Below are 7,270 nucleotides of genomic sequence, written 5' to 3' on the forward strand. Positions count from 1 at the left end.
CTCTCTTTCTCTCTTTCTCTCTTTCTCTCTTTCTCTCTCTCTCTCTCTCTCTCTCTCTCTCTCTCTCTCTCTCTCTCTCTTTCTTTCTTTCTTTCTTTCTTTCTTTCTTTCTTTCTTTCTTTCTTTCTTTCTTGTTTAATTCCTGGGTTGATGCTTGTAAATTGCTTATGGGGATTTGTTTTATTGTTAGTACTTAGCACTCTTAGGAAATGACTACCTCTCTATAGGTGTCTTCCAGGTGTAGCTGGGTTTTTTGGGTTGTCTGTTGCAAGATCATACCTCTTCTATTTGTTGGAAATGAAGAACTGCTGCCTCAGGGGCTCTGTCCCTCATTCTTTGGCACTGCCACACAGTTGCTGTCACTGGTAAGCAAGCTCAACCTTGACGTATGAGGAAAGGCAGCTGCTTAGAATAGCTATGCCACTTTGGATACCATGGTTCCATCACCAGTAACAATAGTGGTGAACTCAGCCCAGACAATGACAAACTGAGGTAGCCATTAATTTGGCACATTTAGAGATTTGTGATTCTATCACAGAATCTGGATCAAGTCAGAAAATTATATACATCAAATAAGCACTCGATATGCCAGGGTTACCCTCAGGGAAGAAAATGTAAATGGAATTAGGGAAAAAGTAGATAAATAGAATAAAAAGAAAAGATTAGAAGCAATGCTGGAGGACAAAGGAAGATCATGCAAACTGAGGGAAACTTGTGCAGTAGCCAGAAGGGAAAGAGAATAAGGAAATAAAAGGAAGAACAGAACAGAACCACTAACAAAAAGGGACTGGGCTAGAATCTATGTTCATATTCATATAAAAACAAGATTAAAAAAATTAAGAAAAAAACCAAGAAAAGGTAGAAAAAACATTATCACCTTCATTGTTTGTCTCTGTTGTCACTGGTAGACATCTGGAGACAGAGTCCAAAAGTATATTGCTCTATCCCAGCAAGCCAGCAGTAGCTCTACAGCTGGGTGCTAGGGAATCTTGATAGGCCTGCACCTTTATTTCCCCTGAAGTTCAGGCTAGCTTCTGGCAGCGAGGCTGGGGCTAGACCCATTCAGCCTGCAGCAGTCAATGCACCACCCACAATCTTGACCTTGTCAGGAGCTGCTAGATGAACCCAGCAGTTGTTTTGTTGTTCTGGTTCCTGGCCACTGACTTCTCACTGGAACATCTGATCCTGCAGCACTCACTGCCAGCCAGTACAGTCTTTCACAGCCACCACTACCTTCCACTGCTGTCTCTCTGGAGGCCTCTAAGTTTGACAGAAGTCACTTTGTGTCCACAGGTTTGAATTGCTCCTCTCACACAGTGAGTCCTGACTTGCTTGTAGAGGGCTAGGTGCTACCCACTACCTCCTTCCATGTTGAAGCTTCTCTCCTTGATCTCTCCATTGTCTTCAGTCTTCCCTTCAGATCCTTCCTGTGTCCAGGGAAACTCCTTCTTCCTTCTCTTCCTCACATTGTTCTTCCAGTATATAGACAGCAAAGCTCATAGAGGCTCCTTCTTTGCTGCTTACAGCTCTGCCATCTTCCTGGAGGTGTGATTTTCACTGGTGTTATTGAGCTTGTTCTTGAGGAAACTCTCTTCATGCAACACAAGGATGGCATTCATGCACAGCAGAGCAGTATATTTGCCCATCAAGTAAAGATTTATTCTCTGAGTACAGGCAAGGGGTCTGAGTCTCTGTTCTGAACAAAGTTCTTGAGCAAGCCCTACATTCTTCAGGTCTGTACTCACCTTAAGTGAAATAGCAAGTTATATAAATATAAGTAGTATCATAGTTGAGAAGAAAATAGGCAGACCAAAAGAACTATGCTATGTACAGAAGTCTAACTACAAACATTTGCTTAATACGTCAAATGTGACAAAGATAAAAAATATATTACTTATTAAATATATTGCACTATTTAAATATCATTTATTAAATTACATGTATTCCATGATGAAATCAATGATTTTTTATAAAAAATAAAACCATAAAAATAATTATAAGTTGAGGCTTTTGATAAAAAATATTTTCAAGCATTGATTCTTTTGTTTTTTTTGTTTTTTTTTTCAGAACCGAGGATTGAACTCAAGCCCTTGTGCTTGCCGGGCAAGCATTTATTCTACTGCGCTATCTCCCCAGCCCCCTCAAGCATAGATTCTTAAGACTAAATTTATAAAGGAAAAACTCTTACAACGTATTACATTCAAATCTAATATACAGCCTTCTTCTTAATTAAGGGTATAAAGAAATAGTGTCTTTTGCACACTGCTTGAGGGAATAGTAGTCACATTTTCAGTAAAGCAGTTTTACAGTGTGCTTCCAAAGCTTTATATTTCATACATGCTTTAGAATTCATCTGAAGGCAACAATACCAGTAGTATACAAATTGAGTGAAGTCTATTAGCCATGGAATTCCTTATCACATCTAAAGACTGAGAGAAACATAAGCATCCAACAAGGAATGGGAATTTTTAAAGGAGTCATTTTACCTCCACAAAATAAACATGGTGAATTCATTACAATGATACCTATTTATATAGAATGACATGAAGCAAAGTGAAGAACAGTTATAAAAAGTTACACGTAGTATAATTCCATCTTGTTGCAATATGCATATCTTTCTGTGTATGCTTGTGCTTTGTGAAATGTGCAGAAAAATTATCTAGCAAGAGGAGTGCTTGTCTTTGAGAATAAAATGTAAATTAAGTGATAGTGACTTCTTCATATTTAGTGAATCCTCCCCCCTCTACTCCTCAGTGAAGCCCAGGAGGGAAATGTTTTGCTGTACTGTATCAAGAATCCAAGTCCTCAGCAGATTTATTTGTTTTGTTTGTTACGTTTTCCTATTTTCTATTTATCCAGTGACTATTAGGCAGCTATTTCTGCTTTTTAACAGTGAGAAATTGAACAACATTTAGGAAAGGAACTAATATTTGTGCTAATTCATTGATATTCAAAAATATTTATTGCACATTTGCTAAATGCTAGTCTCAATTCTTCTGCTTGCAACAAATCAGTGAACGTTAACATAGGAACAAAACATTCTCACAATCGTCTCAAAAGATGATCGTTTCATGAAGCAGGAAAATAAAATAGCATATGAGGGGAAAAACAATGAGAACAGAGACATATTATTGCTTAGCATTTTTCAGCTGGAGGCCCAAATGAACAATATATGTAGCAAACTGGGGTACTCAAGTTGTTTGTTAGTTCTTTGTGCCCACTGTTGCTTTCTTTTTCCTTAAAACCATTACCTCTTGTTTAAAAAATTCCTACATATCTATGTTGTAAGACACCTCTGTTCCCAGTGCCCTAACCTTCAAGATTAAGTTATTCTTCTCTATGTCTTTCACAGAATTTATTCTACAATAATTATTCATTTATGTTACTGATTCTCCGGTTTGACTTTGAAGTTCTTAAGAGACTCTAGGTTTTATTGCTGTATCTCAAACCCTAAGCCATACTCTAAACTGCAAATGTGCACACAGTACATATTTTTGGATATCTAAGTGCTACACCTCATTCTCCACAACAACATTTTTCAATGTTATATTTGTTGGCATAGGAAGCCAGATAATTTTCTTTTTGGTTGAAGCCAGATAATTCTGTGCATTGTAGGATGTTTAGCAGGATTCTTAGATGCTAATGTGTGGGTAGGTGCCAGCAGCATCTCCCCTCCCAGTTATGACAAACCCAAAGAGCATGTAAACATTGCTAAAAGTTGCCCTTGGTCAGTGTTGCCCCAGACACATTGGGAACCATAGCCTTTGGGCTGTGAAAGTTGCAACCCTAATGAACACGATGTGGAAAATGGAAAGTGTGGAATGGGACTTGGAGTCTTTTACAGGAAGCATTGTGTTTTAAGTCCATCCATTATTAATTCTATATTAAGTCCTAAACTCAAATCCCGTACCATGATATTTGTGTTGGCTGTGGCCCTGAGAGACAGAAATGGCATATGTCAAGAGGAAAGATATCTGCAGTTGATAAACTGGATGCTCAAATCTTACTGATGGACTGTAAATGTGTTTCATACTCAATGGAAAGGAAGACTTTAAGAAGTTAAATAGTATCAAGTAAAAAAAATCTCTTGGATTTTTTATAAGATATTTTAGGCGTATTCTAAACAACATTTCTAACGGAGAAAATGATTTTTTAAAATAGTATATAGGTTCCTTGCACTTCTTTTAAAATTATAAAGATATTGTTCTGAGCAACCAAAAGATTTTTATATATAAGTAATACAATAGTAACCTTAGAAACATGTTTAATTCTTTGAAGACATTTGAAAACTTTCTTGCATAATCACATTTTTTGGGACTCACACAGTGACTATAACATCTATTTACTCTCTTTTCCTTAACTGGAAGTGATAATTTTTTTAAATGTGTATTTTTATGTTGTTGAAGTAATAATTAAATTAGTACCCTTGTACCCAGTGTGAGTACCCAAACTATTAATATGACTAGAATATTTTAATTTTGTCCATTTTTTATTTTTAAAATTTATTTATTTATTTATTTGATACAGGGTCTCACTACCCCGCTTGGACTCAGTGATCCTCCTATCTCAGTCTCTCCAGCACTGGGATTACAGGCGTGTATCACTATGCCTGGTTCCATTTTAAACTGTATAAAATTATTGCTGAAATTTTACTTTCCTGAATATCATTAAAATTGAACATATATATATATATATATATATATATATATATATATATATAGAGAGAGAGAGAGAGAGAGAGAGAGAGAGAATATATAATTTTTTGTGTTAATGCTTTTTTCTCATTTAAATTTTTGACATTTTTCTTACAAATCATAAGGAATTCTTCATTTTTTAATGTATTCTGATACTAATATTTATCAATTGTGGGTGCGCTTTTGTGTCTCAAATACATCTTTATGTTTTCTGTCTTGTAGTGAGCCCTTTCTGGCCTTTGTCTTTGTCCAGGAAGCTTGTATTTATAATCACATGGATAAATTATTGGAATCCCATCAAATTAATTCCAATCTACCACACCCAGTGCATCCCACAGCAAGAGTAAAGACATAAAGCATATTTGTACTTAGGGAGAGCTAAGATGTCCCAGGTCTAGTCATAATGATGGCTGTCTGGAACAAAGCCTTCAACTTAAGCCTGAACCTGGGTTTTACTTATTCATGAAGAAAGGAGCGGCTTGAGGATGGAGACTGTGAGAATTGTGAGAAGTAGATGAGTGTCATGAGCTGGGCTAGACAGGAGGCCTGCATTCACCTCTAAAATATGCAGAGGGAAGGATATGCACAAAGAGTAATATGCATTACACAATTGAGATTCTATTGAATGTTTTGGGTTGTGCTTCAGCACTGATGTGTAATCTTTTAAGCTCCAGGAAGTCATAGCCTCTCTCTTGAGGCTCCATCCCAGCCACTGTGTGGTTCATTGGCTCTTCATCTCATTGCAACCTGGGTCACACTAGGGAGCAGCAGGTAGGGAGTTCCAGGGAAACACGCTTACCAAGACTACTCCCAGCACCTCGACTAGACTAATATGCATTGCTTAAAGCCAATTGAAGAGATAAGGAAAATTCCCAGCCAGCCCTGTACATATCAATACATGGAAATAGGATCAGGCTCAGCCAAATGGGGACAACTGCTCCTCTTTCAAGGAGAATCATCCAGGTGGTCCTCCACACCCACCTTTGCATTGCATTTTGACTTCCTTTGCTATGTCAGGCAAAAACAAATACAGTTCTTCAAGCCTGCACTGTATTCAAGTTCCTTCACTTAATGTGTTTTATTAATTTATGTATTGCATTGTCTATTTCTATGCCGACATCACACTATCTTGACATCTGTACAGATATCATTAACTTGGTTGTATAGGGCTGCTTCACCACCTATTCATCAGAGTCAGAAGTGACTGTATTATTTATGTTCCTTTCAATTTCTGTCCAGGATTATAAATAACTTTTTCAGTCACTTGACAAGCCCGCATAACATTTTTACTGCAATTCTATTAAATCAACCTGGGGAAAATTCTTGCATTGAATATATTCCATCTCTAGTCCAATGAGCATGGTGCTCTTTTCCATTAGTTCAGCAAAGATTTGTAAGTTTCTTCATACAATTCTTATGTTTTGGCTAGAGCTATTCATAGATAAAGTTAATATTTATGTTATGCTAAATATATGTATGAAATACACGATTATTTTTTTCCATCCTCACAGTTTGAGCTAGTGCCTCCAGTACCTTGCAGTATAGAATATATAGTCTTATTCCTGGCACATCCTCCAACTCTTCACACAATTGTCATATCAGTAAGAGAAAAACAACAGGAAAACCCACTTAAAATTGTAAATCCCCATCCATTCTGGGGCTTTTCAATCTGTTTCGTGCTCTCTGTAGCAGTTGCTACCACCTGACGCAGTCACATTTTATTCATGTGCTAGTTTATTATCTCTGTACCGCCACCAAGAACATGGGCTGAGTTACTCTCTAATTTATTCTAAGCAAGTGACTCAATGGCTAAAGTTCTTTATAGCCTACATTATCAAACATTTCATTGTTTCACTTAGTTTTACTATTAATTATTTAGGAGTATCCAAGTATACTATTCTAGTATCTGTAATAAAATAATTTAATTTGTTATTTTACAAGTCTTTTTTTCAACAATTACTATTGTTTATCTAAGAACATAGTGGTCCTCCTACTCCTAACCTTAGTAGGAATTACTCGACCATTAAATAAAACTACAGCTTTAATTGTTTATCATTAAACTGCAGCTTTAATTTAGTACTCTTTGTGTGTTTATGTGTGTGTGTACATTTACAAATCTTGTATCCTTGTCCAAAACGAAATTCTTAGGGACAGAAGGTTTCCAAATTTTTTTCCAGATTTTGGAATTTTGTAAATAGATACTACCTAGCTAGCTAGTGGAATTCATAGATGCAAAGATTGATCTTGGGAACGGAATCCAAGTCTTAATGAAAACATTTATTTATTTTGTGTGTAACTTATCTCCATAGCCTAATGGTAATTTTAAGTAACACATTAGTGTTCATATATCCTGTGGCATGAAGTCAAGTATAAGATTTTCTGCTTTAGGTATCATGTGGGTGCTAAAGAAATTTAAAATTAAGAACAATTCAGAATTTGGGATTTTCAGGTTAAGGACAAATATATCATCCTTAATGATATTATATATATATATAGATACACACACACATGCACACACACAATAGGATAGATATATATCTACTTTCTCTTAGATCAATGAGAAAAATTTTATACTA

Source organism: Octodon degus, unplaced genomic scaffold, assembly GCF_000260255.1.
Source record: "Octodon degus isolate 3935 unplaced genomic scaffold, OctDeg1.0 scaffold00134, whole genome shotgun sequence".
NCBI classification, from domain to species: Eukaryota; Metazoa; Chordata; class Mammalia; order Rodentia; family Octodontidae; genus Octodon; species Octodon degus.